This window comes from Crocodylus porosus, unplaced genomic scaffold (assembly GCF_001723895.1).
Source record: "Crocodylus porosus isolate Cpor-Errol unplaced genomic scaffold, CroPor_comp1, whole genome shotgun sequence".
NCBI lineage: Eukaryota > Metazoa > Chordata > Crocodylia > Crocodylidae > Crocodylus > Crocodylus porosus.
Window position 1 is genome coordinate 54,968,670 of NW_017728931.1, and position 13,630 is coordinate 54,982,299.

Sequence of the window (13,630 nt, forward strand, 5' to 3'; positions counted from 1 at the left end):
TGGCATTCGAGGGGCCCAAGGGCCGGGGCCGGGGCCGAGCGCACCTGGGGCCTCGGGGCCCGCCTGGGGCCCAAGTGCTGGGAGCTGCCCTGGGGTAGCTACCGCATGGTAGCTGTGACCCGGAGCGAGTGGCGTTGGGGCAGGGGCGCGGGCCCACAGCGCTCTTCTGTGGGAATGGGGCTGTGCATGGTGCCTACGTTGTATCTGGTCGTGAGCGGAGCATCAGGGATAGCCAAGGAGTGTATTTAAAAGGCCTGAAGAAGGGTGTTTGTACCCGAAAGCTTGTAAAGAACAATTTTTCCAACTAATAATTCGTCTAATAAAGGAGATCACATCTATCCATAGAACCTTGTCTGCCTTTAAAAGGGCAGTTGAGGGGCTGGGTCCACTGGGGGCACTCTGTGAACCTTGCCCAGAGCCACCAGAGTGGGGGAAAGCAAGGAGTCAACTGTGTGGTTTTTGGGTCCCTTGGCAGAACAGATCCTTGCATTTGAGTTATGGGGATGCAGAAAAACTAAGTGTGGGTGCATGCAACTGTTGCCATTGTCATCTGTGAATCACTTCTGAATTGCGTGATCGGGGCTCAAGACAGCAAATCCTCTGATGAAGTCCTATTTATAAGTCAGTGTGGTTCTTGTAAAAGCATCCATGTAAAAGCTGTGCATAAGTTTGCACCTCCTCCTGGAAGCTGCTTTGTGTTTTCTGCTGGTTCAGGTAAAAGAGAACCTAAATGAGGATCCATGGAAGTATTGTCTTTATGTAACTGCATTTTTAATTAGCTAATGGGGTTCAGTGTGCTGGCATAGACTTGGTATACAAAGTAATGGTGAACTGTATCTGCTGAGATAGCTCAGTAAATCGCATGTGTTTTTCAAAGCTAAATATTCTGGTATCTGCATTTAAGTCACTAGCAGGCACACAAAGAAAAACATGGGTAATGTACAGAAGTTGCGTTATTTTTAAAGGAAACAAATCATTTATGTTCCTAAAGCTATTGGTTTCTTGTGGATGGAAGGAACTCGCTATCTAAGAATGCTTTGCATTTGAAAGCTTGTCTAAGTCTATCCCAGCCATAGAGTTGCTCTAATAAAAAGTATCTCCCACAAAAATCGTTGCCTATTGCAAAATTCCTGGACCATCATGACTACATGACTCAAGTGCTACCTAGGTACTGTCTTATCAGGCTGTGGATATGCTGATTTTTCATAGGCTTATCATATTATGGTTAAAAATTGCTTTTGTTTTTGTGGGCATTTTCTTTCAATGTTGAGTCGTGTAACTAAAACCCCAGTCAAGTTAAATACTGAACTGACCTGGCAGTGTTCAATTGGTGCAATGCCTGTGTGGATACTCCATTACCTTTTCCAGTCCAAACTGTCTTTTAACTGCAGTTCCGCCATGTCCTTGTCATCATAACTGTGACCAGAGATCATTGTGACTGGAAGTCAGACCCTGTTGATATCCAAATGTCTTTGTGGAATTCCTCACTTCATACTCACGAATACACTTGCTGCCATAGTGCTCTGCTTGAGCACTAGGTAATAATATAGCTAAGAAGAGTTTGGGCAAACCTGATGCAGGAGAGAGGTGCTTTATTTTCTCAGTCTGGAAAAGGGCAGTTCAGAACCAACTGCAAGAACAAAGATGTGTTTTCAGACATTTTTAAAAAGAGCACAAGTTATAGTATGATGGGGCAAGAAGTAATGCCAGGCTAAGGGGAAGGAAACACACGAGGGCAGAGGAGGGCTACAGAAAATCTGGGGCTTCAAAAACTCTGGAACACCCAGAAGACGGAACCTCAAGCAATGTGAACAACATGGTCGCTGAGAAAGTGGACTCAGAACATGCAGACTCTGTGGAGAGCAAAGTACTTTTTGAGACCTTGTGATCCTGTTGAACACAGCTCAGTGTCATCCAGTGCACCTACAGAAGGAAACCACTGTGGGAAGGAAAAGGAGCTCAGGTAGTTGTATTACTGCATGTTTTATTATTTATTTACTCTGTTCAAAGGCCCTGACTCTCCATTACTGCCTTCCATGTCCCCTGTCCAAATGGTGGGTTAACTTATATGGGCAACGATGAAAGAAATTGCCTTTTGAATTAGCTTGTTTACTTTAATAACATTTTCTGGCAGCCACAATTTAAAAAATAAGAGAAAATTCTCTATGCAGTCCAGAAATATTCCCACTTGCATGCTTTTTGCAGGTCAGACGGGTAGAATTTCTAGCAAATACATTCATCCTTTGCAAGCAGAAAACTAAAGATATATGAGCATTTTAAATAATACATTGAAAATAATTTTTGTAAACAGTGCAGTAACTGGTCATTCAGCCAATTCGATTTTTTGCGAATAACAGTGTAAAGTAAACAGTTATAAATGCAGTGGCATGGTTGGTGGTCTGAATATCCAAGTCCAAAGCAAATGTATCCATGCTATGCTTGGATTGATGGGTACAAAATGGGACAGATGGTTTGCTGGTTCTGGGGGAATGGGTTTGTAGTACTAGGCTCTGGTGACCCCTTTGCTGGTCTGTGAAATTCCAAGTTTCATAGATTTCATAGACTTTAGGGCTGGAAGGGACCTCGGAAGATCATCAAGTTCAGCCCCCTGCCCCAGGGACAGGAAGTCACTTGGGGTCAAAGGATCCCAGCAAGATAAACATCAAAATGTCTCTTAAAGGAGTCCAAAGTAGGTGCTTGGACTACCTCTGGCGACAGTCTGTTCCAGGCCTTGGGGGCTTGGACAGTAAAGAACTTCCTCCTTATGTCCAGCCTGAAACAGTCTTGGAGGAGTTTGTGACTGTTTGATCTTGTCATCCCTTGGGGTGCTCTGGTGAACAGGCGGTTGATCTTAAGTTAATCTTAGCCTAGGTATCATTTCTGTCACCTGGCATGATCTCGATAAAATTTTTGAGCAGGCAGTCTTTAAACTTTGCCCCCAATTTCTCCTCCAAGTGTAGGATCGCTCTCCACAGTTCTTTACATCAGGGCTGTCCAGCTCCCCTCACTAATCCAGCTGCAGCAGTACGTGGAGTTTCTGGGCTCCCCCTCCTCCCACCATCTTCCACGTCCTGTCCCTGTTCCAGGTAGCAGGGCTGTGCAGTGTGGCAAAGCTTGCCATACTGAAAATCCTGTAGCCTGGGTTGCCCATATGATGCAGTGCATTGGGTCCTCCCTGCTGTTACAGGCTTTGTGTGGGAAGTATGGGGTGGCATCCTTGTGTACATATGGTACAGTGGGGGGTAGGTGGCATGTGTAGTGCAGTGAGATTGAGGGGGCATGTGAAGAATACTATGGACCCTGCTGGTACAGTCTGCAGGACATGTGGACCCAGCTGCTTAGAAGCTAGGTAGTCCTGCTTTATAGTAAACTTTTGTGGCACCACTGCTCTGAAGAGGCCAACAGCATTCAGTCTGTGTAACCTCAAGTAGATGCTTCTCTTAGGCCTTTTGTATGTTCATGAGCAAGATCTCAGACACTGTTACCAGTCCTATAATAATCTGAGCAAAACTGAGCAGACTTTTCATATACCTATTACCCAAGGCACCCTACACTTCATGTCCACACCCCTCAAACCACAGACTTTGAAAGATATCTCCATAATTGTGTTGGGAATTGTTGAACCCACCCCAGGCAAGTTAATATCATTTAATATCTTTATGGGAACTTTTTTAGGGTACTCCCTCACTTATCTTTTCCTCTGCTAACCTTTTAAATCTAACTTGTTTTTGTCTTGCTGTTTATTGGTGGCTCTGCAAACATATCCTTGAGAGGCAGTCTCTCCACACCAAGTGAAAGACTGATGTTGATCAAAATAAAGGAGGAAAAAAACAAGGACTAGCACAGGGGTGGGCAAAATGCGGCCCGGTCTGCCAGGCCTTTCCGTCTGGCCCACAGGTCCTCTAAAAAATTTAGAAAATGAATATTCATCTGCCCCTGGCTGCCAGGCATGCAGTCCTCAATGGCTTTCCAAAACTCAGTAAGCGGCCCTCCATCCAAAATAATTTCCCGCCTCTGGACTAGCATGTTCTCTGATATTCTCAAGAATGTTAGTCTGGAGCATAAAGGCAGAAGAGCTGAGGGGTGTAGGGGAGTGCACTAAAATAATATCATCCAAGTCTTGAGGCATCAAACATAGATTCCACAAAGCATTATGACCTACACCTAGCAGCTTTTATGTTCCATGTGCTCCATGTGTTTTGTGCCTTTGGGACCATATCCAGCTAAGGTGCCAACAGAGCATGCGACAATATTCTGTGGACTCAGTAGGAAATAAGGGGAGCTGTTATACCCTGTGCTGTGGTTGGGGTAAGAGCAATCAGCTCCTGCCCTTAGTTTTATGAGATTTTAAATACTTTAAAAGTATTTATGTTGTATTAGTAGTAGTAGTATTGTTCAATAAAACTTGATTTTGTGAAAAATCCAGATTTATTTACTTTGTTTTATAAAACAGACATGTGAAACCAAGATCAGTGCTTCCTGACCAGATGCCTGCACCATGTTACAAATTCATTGAGTTCATTGGAATCTGATCCCTGATCTCAAAATCATGCCTCCTGCCATGTATGTGTGCCATAGCAGGGGGCATGATTGTTGGGGTTAGGAATCGGATCCCATCATGCCATTAAATGAATGCATGCCAGTCATGGGGCAAAAAAGTGTGAAAAGACAGAGTAAGCAAGGAAGGAAGGACCTGACTGCGGCCTTCCTGGGAATGTCCAGACAAGCATGCATGTGTGGTCTGTGGCACTGCAAACCTATCTGCAGCACTGCAAACGATATGTGCCGCACATCTACACATTCACTGCCCTGAAAATTAGCAGTGCGTTGGTTTGGGGGGTTTTTGTTGTTTTTTTTTTTTTTTGTCAGAAAAAATGGGGTGGTACATGTAGTGGCAGCACACACCACCTGAAATGAGCCCGGCTGACTAGAGCCTTGCTTCAGGTGCTGGTTGGGTTCATTGTGCCCAGATTGCTGCCACTGTAGATCTGGGAGGCCCCCAGGACCCCAGGTAAGGCTGCTGGGGCCAGACCAGGTCCTGGCCTCAGCCTCCCATACCCTTCAGAGGGGAACATGTCATGCACCAGAGCACATGTGCAGGGGCATGCCTCAGGGACAGCTAGCAACGGCACAGATATGTGCTGCTCCCACTTGTGGGGACGCGCCCCACGAAAGTACTCCCCTGGAAATGGGAAGTTATGAGTGTAAACCTTGCTCCGAGGAGCATTAAGGGATTTTAGCTAATGACTCTTTATTCCTAGGTCTGCTTATGCATTTTGTATTAGAGTCCAAAACTTCTGAATTCCAGCACCTCTGGGTGAAGGTTCTTGTAATTTCCCTTGTGTCTGGATGTTTAGAATCCAGCAGATACTTCTCCCTTCCACCATGCTGGTAAACATTTTCCCCTTTGTTTCACAAATATATAAGATGCACAGCAGCCCTGGTAGGAATATACTATAATCTGCTTAGTCATACGGCATTGCTGGCATCTTTTCAGCCAATCAGCTGTACATTCAGCAGATATCCTGGACCTGCTCAGTGGGTTGTTACATCTTTCCATGTCTCCTTCCAGGTCTTAGTGGATGCCTCTATTGACTGGGAAAGAAGATGGCAGGCTCAGTTTCTGAAAATCATAGTTGATATGAATAGTGTTGATCAGGGTAAAATGTCTGTCCTTACAACTTTTCAAACAGTCCTGTATTCCTACAGATACCCATTTTGTATTAAAGATACCAGCATCACACAATTTCCCTGATCACCCTGTACCAATATTGGTGAAATATTTCTTTTGACCTACCAATATGCCTAATAAAGGAGGTTTTATACCCAGAAAGGAAGCCAGCAGATTCGGGATGTTTCCCATCTGTTGCCATTCCCATAAGGGGGTGCATTGAATACTTCTCGTTCCTGCATGTTACTTATAAGCAAAGTTCTGTAAAGTGAGACATGCTGGAATAGAACATAGAATAGAATGGAATGACATGTAGGAACTTGACTCTAAACTCCCACGCTTCTTGAATTGAGTGATAGCATCTCACACTGATGATACCTTCTAACTTTGTGTCACTAACTGGTTCCATTGGCACACTCTTTTTGTGCCAGGGTCATTAAAAAAAATACTAAGAGAGAATGGTCTGAGGATCAGCTCATGAGGACTAGTAACTTCCCTCCTTTCAATACTATTGTCCTTCCTTTAGTACATCCCTTACCCATCTTTTTCATCTTAAACAGTAATTTTTCAAGGAGGACCATATCAAATGCTTTACTGAGGTCCAGATAGATTAGGTCAACTGTGTTTCCTTCCCTGGAAAATCAGTCAGCAGGCTGGCCTGGAGCAATCCACCCTGAGTAAAATGGCATTGCATTTGTTCCTGTTTTCCATTTATGTCCACGTTTCTGAATCTGATGTGTACAACTTTATTTACATTGGCATATAAGTTAAAGCCCTGATTCTTCCTTCAGATCAACACAGGCAGCTGCTTGATCCAAACCCCAGTAATTCTGTATAAGGGTCTATGCCCACCATTAGGGATCTAATTGTAGGATTGAGACTCTAGATTCAGCTTTCCATTCTAACAGTCAATTTACAGAAGAAACTTTAGTAAAGGCCACAAATTCAAAGGAGCTCGTCACCCGCCAGTTCCCAAATCTGGCAGCAGAACAATATTGAAGCCAAGACCCACAATATCAAATTAAGCTAATTTAGGTCCATTTTTAAAGGTCTTGCTTCCAGGTCATTTAGGCACAACATTTAGGTTTTGTGAGACTCTTATTGTTAAGCAGTAAAAACTGTGATATTGAATGTAATTGTTGAAAATGCTTCCATTTAAAACCTACTTGTTTAACTGACCAGAAAGTAAATTGAGAAAATGGCTCCTTCAGTTTCATTGTTCCTGCTGTGTAAAATTCAGTAAATAAATAAACAGCCTTAAAGAGTGGGAAAGAAACTATTTTAAAATTGTCAGTTAGAAGTTTATCAAGGGCAACAAAGCAAACAAATTCCTTGCAGTTGTGAAAAAACAATGCTTTTCTTTAGGGATGTAGGTTATAGCTGTGTTGGTCTAATCTAAGGACATAGGCAGACACAGTTCCTTGGGTAAATCCATTGTCTTTTATTAGACCAACTAAAAGACTTTCCTTTACAAATTAATCTTGATTTCCTCCCCTATGCTTCAGGTTTTTATTCTATCCATGAAAAAGTATTGTTAACTTGTCATTTTAATTTATTACAGAATAGTATCGCAGCACTCCATTGCTTTTTTAAAAATCAAAGTTCATTACATTTATAAAAAATCTATTTTGTATATAAAATATGATGCACCTCAGAAGGCACATAGCTGTTTTGCTGTTTCTACATGCCACCGTTGATTCATTACTCTTTGCCAGATATGTATAGAACCTGCTGATTTTTCACTATTTCAGTAATGTTACTGAGGAGGGTGTCAGCTGCTGTATTTAAAGTTGCATCACAGTATCTATTTTAACACCATTTTCATAAGTTTGAGAATTTCACTTTTCATATTGGTATGTTTGGTCTCTAGAGGTTACTGTTTTTTGGAACAGCTGTATGGGACAAAAAAATACCCTGGGGGAAAAAAAACCTTCGTTCTCAAATTAAAAAAAAAAAAACCTTGTGAAGTTTCATGAAAGAGCTTTAAAACAAAAAGCTAATGATTAAAAGTTAGAATTTGTAATGGATGTGTCACTTGCTGAGGGAAATGCCTTTGCTTGGTCTGGAGAAAACTGGTTTTGCTTTGTGTGAATGAGTCTAAAAAGTCCTTGAATATAAATACGTAGGGATTATTCATGCTACATGCATGTGTGGCTCATTTAGCCATGTGGTGAAATATATTACTGTGAATTGATAGGCACTGTGGGATGGAGACTTATTCTGTTGCACACTAGGAGTTGTGCAACTCATGGGGTTTTTCAGGACTGGGCCTGGATACAATCCCAGGGTCTATCTGAGGCATGAGGGAGAGGGTGTTTTAATGATGTCAGCATATTTGCTCTGCCTGTGTTAAGATTACACTAGCATTCATCACCGTAATAGCTGAGCACCTTCCTTGTAAAATTGGTAGTCTTTATGAAGGCCATGATGGACAGTCAAACAGTCCAGATAATAGCATAACCAAATCATTCCAGATTTTTAATACAGCACAGTTTAAAAGTCCTGATCTTTAATACGCCTTGAACTTGACCCTGTGCTCCCTTTGGTTACTAGAAAGGAAAAATATCTTTCTCTTGTTCTCCCTTCTCTAAGATTCCTGGGTGTAGTGAGGGAGAACAATGTTACTTCCTTTACCTTCCACCTAATTTTTGCATTCTTTCCTCTTTAGTTCCTCCCTCCCCTGCCTTCCTCAGTTGTTGCTCATGGATTTTTTTTTCAAGACTGAAACTAACATAATTTTCAATGTTGATAATTTGGATCTGACTGTGGAACCGGGGAAACCAACCAGGGATGTTAATTTCATTCGGCAAGAGATTAGAAAAACTGTGAGCTGTGGCAGACACTGTAACTCCCTGTTGTGGGCTTGGGTAGAGGATACTGCATGCATTTACATTTGGTTTGTGTTTAAAATACTCTTAGAGATATGAAGTCCAGACATTTTATTTTAAATGAAAGCTTATTTTTATATATATTAATAATAGCTCCCTCTTTTAGCTCCTAAAGCAACTGGTCTTTTAAAGCCCCAAATCCAGTTAATGAGGTTAGAACAAAAGATACCCTCTTATTAGAATAACATTTTTTACAACACCCTATTAATTGTATCATGTTTTTAAACTAATATTACAGCTACATAATAACTCATACTAGAGGTGATAGATTTCATAGAAATTTGGGCTGGAAGGGACCCCAGAGGATCATCGAGTCCAGCCCCAGGGGCAGGAAGTCAGCAGGGATCATAGGATCCCAGCAAAATAAGCATCTGACTAGGTCTTGAAGGCATTCAAAGTGAGTGCTTGAACCGCCTCCAGCGGCAGTCTGTTCCAAACCTTGGGGGGGCTCGGACAGTGAAGAAGTTCTTTCTTATGTCCAGCCTGAATTGGTCACAGGGGAGTTTGTAACCGTTCGATCTTGTCATCCCTTGGAGGGCTCTGGTGAACAGACGTTCCCCCAGATCCTGATGAGCACCCCTGATAAACTTATAGGTGGCCACCAGATCACCCCTGAGCCTATGCTTTTGCGGGCTGAATAGCCCCATTGCTCTCAGCTTCTCATCGTAAGGTCTGTTTTCCTGACCTGATCGTGCGTGTGGCTGTCGTCTGCACCTTCTCAAGCTTCATGATGTATAGTTGTCCAAAAACAATAATACTATAGCAAGAAACATGACTAAAATAGACATTTTAAAACTTTTGTAGTCTATGGCTCCCTCTGCATATTACATGTATTGCTCAATTACCAGATTAATTGTGCGGTGAACTAAAGCAGCTACACATGCAAATTAACTATTGCAGTTTAAAAAGGTCCAGCCAGCTCTATCCTTAGAGCTGCAAAATGTGTAATAACTTTATATATGGTTTCTATCCAGCTTTAATTTGTGTAGCATAGATATGCCCCTGTGGCTGAGAGCCCTGTCACCTGCTGGGGCTCTCAGTGGTGGGGGTGCACCATCCGCTCCTGCAGCTAGAATCCTGTGGCTGACTTTTAGCCATGGCACTGCCCCATGGGCTGCTGTGCGTAGAAGTCCCATCAGTTGAAGGGTTCTGATGCTGCAGCATCATCCTACATAAGGTTTCTACTTGTGTGCTGGTATTCTCCCTGCCCCAGCAATAAGTTGTAATAGGATCTACTGCTGGATCCCACAATCATGCCTTCTGCCATGCATGTGTGCATGGCAAAAAGTGATTGGGTGGATTGCGCATCAAATCCTATCATGCCTTTACCTGAACATCTAGAGGGGCCCTATCAGATTCCCAGACACTTTATAACAAGCAGCTTTCTGTAGCTTCTTCATAATTAAGATCCATTTCCTTTGTCTTTCTATCCTAATTTCCTCAGATTTTTTTTTAACTAGATACTTGACACTGCTTTGAAACCCCAGCATCCTTTCTCTCTAGTCTTCTACAAGTCCTCCCTTCTAAAGTAACGCAGTTTATTCATGCAATTCATTTTTGGTGTGGTAGAAGGCTACAGTGAATAGAAAGGAAATAAAACATGGTAGGCATCCAGGTTTGTGCACTTAGTAGGGTACAAAATGATCTTTCTGCTTATTTTGAGTAAAGGATCCCTAAATGGACATAATAAAAGGTCATTAACTTCAAGAAACATCAAGATTTCCTTACTGGAAGAAAGCTCTACCTTTTTATTCTTATCGTCTTGTAATTTATTCATGAAGGTTGTACCATTGCTAGAAACATTAGTGTTCACATACTTCCATGGATAGTTTCTTTAATGTAATTATTCATTGGATATTTTAGAACTAATGGAAGTATATGGCAAGGAATGCTCATACTAAAAGCTGCCTATCATGACATTTGTGCTATAGTCAAAACTGATTTCCTGTTCTAGATTGAGTGGAAATTATGTGACCAAATGTATAACTTTCAACCCCTAATATTCAGAATGCCCCAACTGAATTATACTATGTTGTACCAGACTTAATTGTTTCATGTAATTTATATCCCATCCTATCCTACCCTATCCTAGCCTGTCCTCTTTATTTTGCGAGAGAGTAAAATGTCAAAACTATTAGTATCTTTTGTTCCTATGGCAACTCACAATCCCAGAGATCTGAGTAGTTTTTATCAAAAAAGCAGTTTTGGGGGCTGGGGCCAGAGGACAGAGGCCCAGACAATCAAAATTCCAGATCAAAATTCACAGATTGCACCAACTTTATACTATACTGAATAAAAATCCCCTGGAGGAGGAATCTCCTTGGCAGAAGCTTGGTTATAAATTAAGATTTTGAACCCTCAAGTTCAGAAGTCTTGATAGCTAGAACTATATCCATTAAAGACTAACCTGAGTTTGAATTGGATGTTTGGTTTAAAGCCCACTGCTAATACAGACAGTCATATTTTTCAGAAAGGGAGATCCTCTCTTTAAGATTTTTTGGGGGTATTGTGTTCTTTGTCCTTTCTTCCAGCAGTGGAAGAAACTTGCTGCCAGAAATGAATCTTGAAAGTGCCAGGAAAAAAGATATCTCATAAAATCCAAATATCCTAGGCTTCAGAAAGAACATTGTAATGGCTTCATTTTCAGGCATGCAGCCAGGAAACTATGTGGTGTTGATTGGCATAAGAAAAACATATTTCGACAATTTGATATATGGATGTCATGGAAAGTTTTTGGGATCTGTATGAAGTTAAGAATGATGCCTGTACAAGGCACTACCTGTCTAATATAAGAAACCTATTTTTATATATACTTAAGGAAATGTGCATGTTTTCTATTTAACTAAAATGGCCACCCATTTGCAGAAAGTGTTGTTAAACGGTGCTAAAATATTGTAACCAGTGCCCAGTGAGATTGTCAAACATTTGTTTGTTTGTTTTTTGCATAAAAAACAATTTTTACCAAAATACTCAAAGACCATTCCTACTGCAGGTTACTTCCCCACCCAGTTTCAGCTATGCCAGGACAGTTGTTTCTTCCTTCTCCTCATTGTGTCAAGAAAAGTTTATAACCACCCTCCCTTCATTCAGGAACACCTGAACTCTCTTGAGATCAGTTCTTAGGAAGATCTTATTTTTCTGACCAATCTGGCCCAGAAGCTATTAGCCAGAAAAATGAATGACTCAGTGATCTTAAATAATAGAAAAAAGGAGGTTTGGAAGGGAACTCCCATACAACCTTAACAATAGTTGTTACTATTGCTGTAGATATAACACGCTTAAGACATCACCCTGAGGATAACTCTAAATATCGGATAGATTAAAGATGTTCTACCCCATTTCATAACCCTGTTGCAAGACTCCATATGTGAAGTAAAGCCAATTCAGAATTTACATTTCTCTACAAGAATAGTGCTGGGGGGGTGGGAATCGCTATTGGGCAATTGTTCATTTTCTCCTTTACCCTCAAAAAAGGTCAGTCATAATATAAGATGACCTCTTCCTGTATTATTTGTAGTCAGAATTACACACTGTGCAGTTAACTAGAATACTATGATATCTGGGGTTGTATATGTTAGCAGTTTGCTAGATTCTATTTATTGCAAAGTTAGATATTTCATCACACAGTTCTGCCACTTTGTTACACCTTTGGAATTCAGATAGTTACAAAATGGTTCATATTACCTTAGTAAGCTGAAGTTCAGAAACATCCTAAAAACATCCATGTTCTTAAAGCAGGTGGTTTAGAATTCATTCTTCATTGCTTGGCTAAAGATTGGCTAAACCAATGGTTTTCAAACTTTTTTTCATTTGCAGACCCTAAAAAATTTGGAATGGAGGTGTGGACCCTGTTGAAATATTAGCATAGGTATTCCCATACCTTTGATTGACCCTAGTCATTTTTGCAGACCCCTTAGACATGGTCTGCAGACTCCCAGGGGTCTACAGAACACAGATTGAAAACCACTGGGCTAAACCAATGGCTAACCAAGCTGAAATTTGATTTCTCATTAGGCTTCAGACTTAGCCCAAATGAGATGGATAAGGGAAATTCTCCCATCAATGCTATTGTTTTAAGCTCTCTGTAGACTCATTCAGAAAATGTTTTATTGGTTTAAGATGACTTTTATTGTTTGTTTGTTTGTTTTAAAGAAGATAATTCATTAAGTTGATGGAAACTAACCACATTTGGCCCTTTTCTTCACACAGTTGAGTTTTGCTTGTATAAGCAACATGCAAAAGCTGCATGTACATACAGATTTTGAAGCAAGCAGCAATCTTTGTCTGCCTATTTGCCTTCCTACTGCTCTCCAGTGATGATAAACTGATCTTCTTTTTGTGTTAGTTGATGATTGGTCTCCACCTGTGTCTGTCGGGAAGGTATTTGGGCCATTCTGAGTGTTTTGAACATGGAAATAATGTAATGCTTTAATCACAAATGAGACTCCTATTTGTTAACAGCCGCACAAATACACATTATAATCTGACCATTTCTTCGTATGGCTGTTCTGTGGTGGCAGCTACATGCAGCAACCTGCAGAACCTGTGTCAGGAAATATTGCAAGGGCTTTATCTTCTGTGATGTGAAACAAAGCACAGCCATGAGCCTGTAGTCAGCCCTTTCAGCACGCTTTAATGCAGATGGTAACTGAGATGCACTGCATATCAGTAAATTGTTAAGGATAATGAGAGGAGAGGTAAATATTAGGGCTGTGCGAAGCTTCAGTCCCTGATTCCATTCAGTGGAGATATGTTCCAATTCAGTGACCAAATCCAAGTCAAATCAGGAGACCCTTTAATCTCTCTGAATTGAACTGGAACCCTCTGAGTCGATTCAGAAAGAACTCAACCAGGTGTAGGACCTGCCCAGGTAAGAGCTCAGGTATATACCAAGGGAACAGTTGTCTCAGGAAGGAGGGGTGCCCAGGGCTCTCTCGAGGGGATTAAGGTATCTCTTCATTAATGCAAGAAGCATAAGGAACAAGCAGAAGGAGCTTGCTTTCCTGCTTGCAAGTAGTAAAATCGACCTAGTTGGCCTAGTGGAGACATGGTGGGATGAAACTTTTGACTG

General features: G+C 41.4%; 1 protein-coding gene across 2 annotated transcripts in view; it reads left to right on the forward strand.

Moving 5' to 3' along the window:
* Positions 1–13,630, forward strand: part of VEZT (vezatin, adherens junctions transmembrane protein) — a 98,392-nt gene that overhangs the window by 329 nt on the left and 84,433 nt on the right. The window lies entirely within an intron of this gene.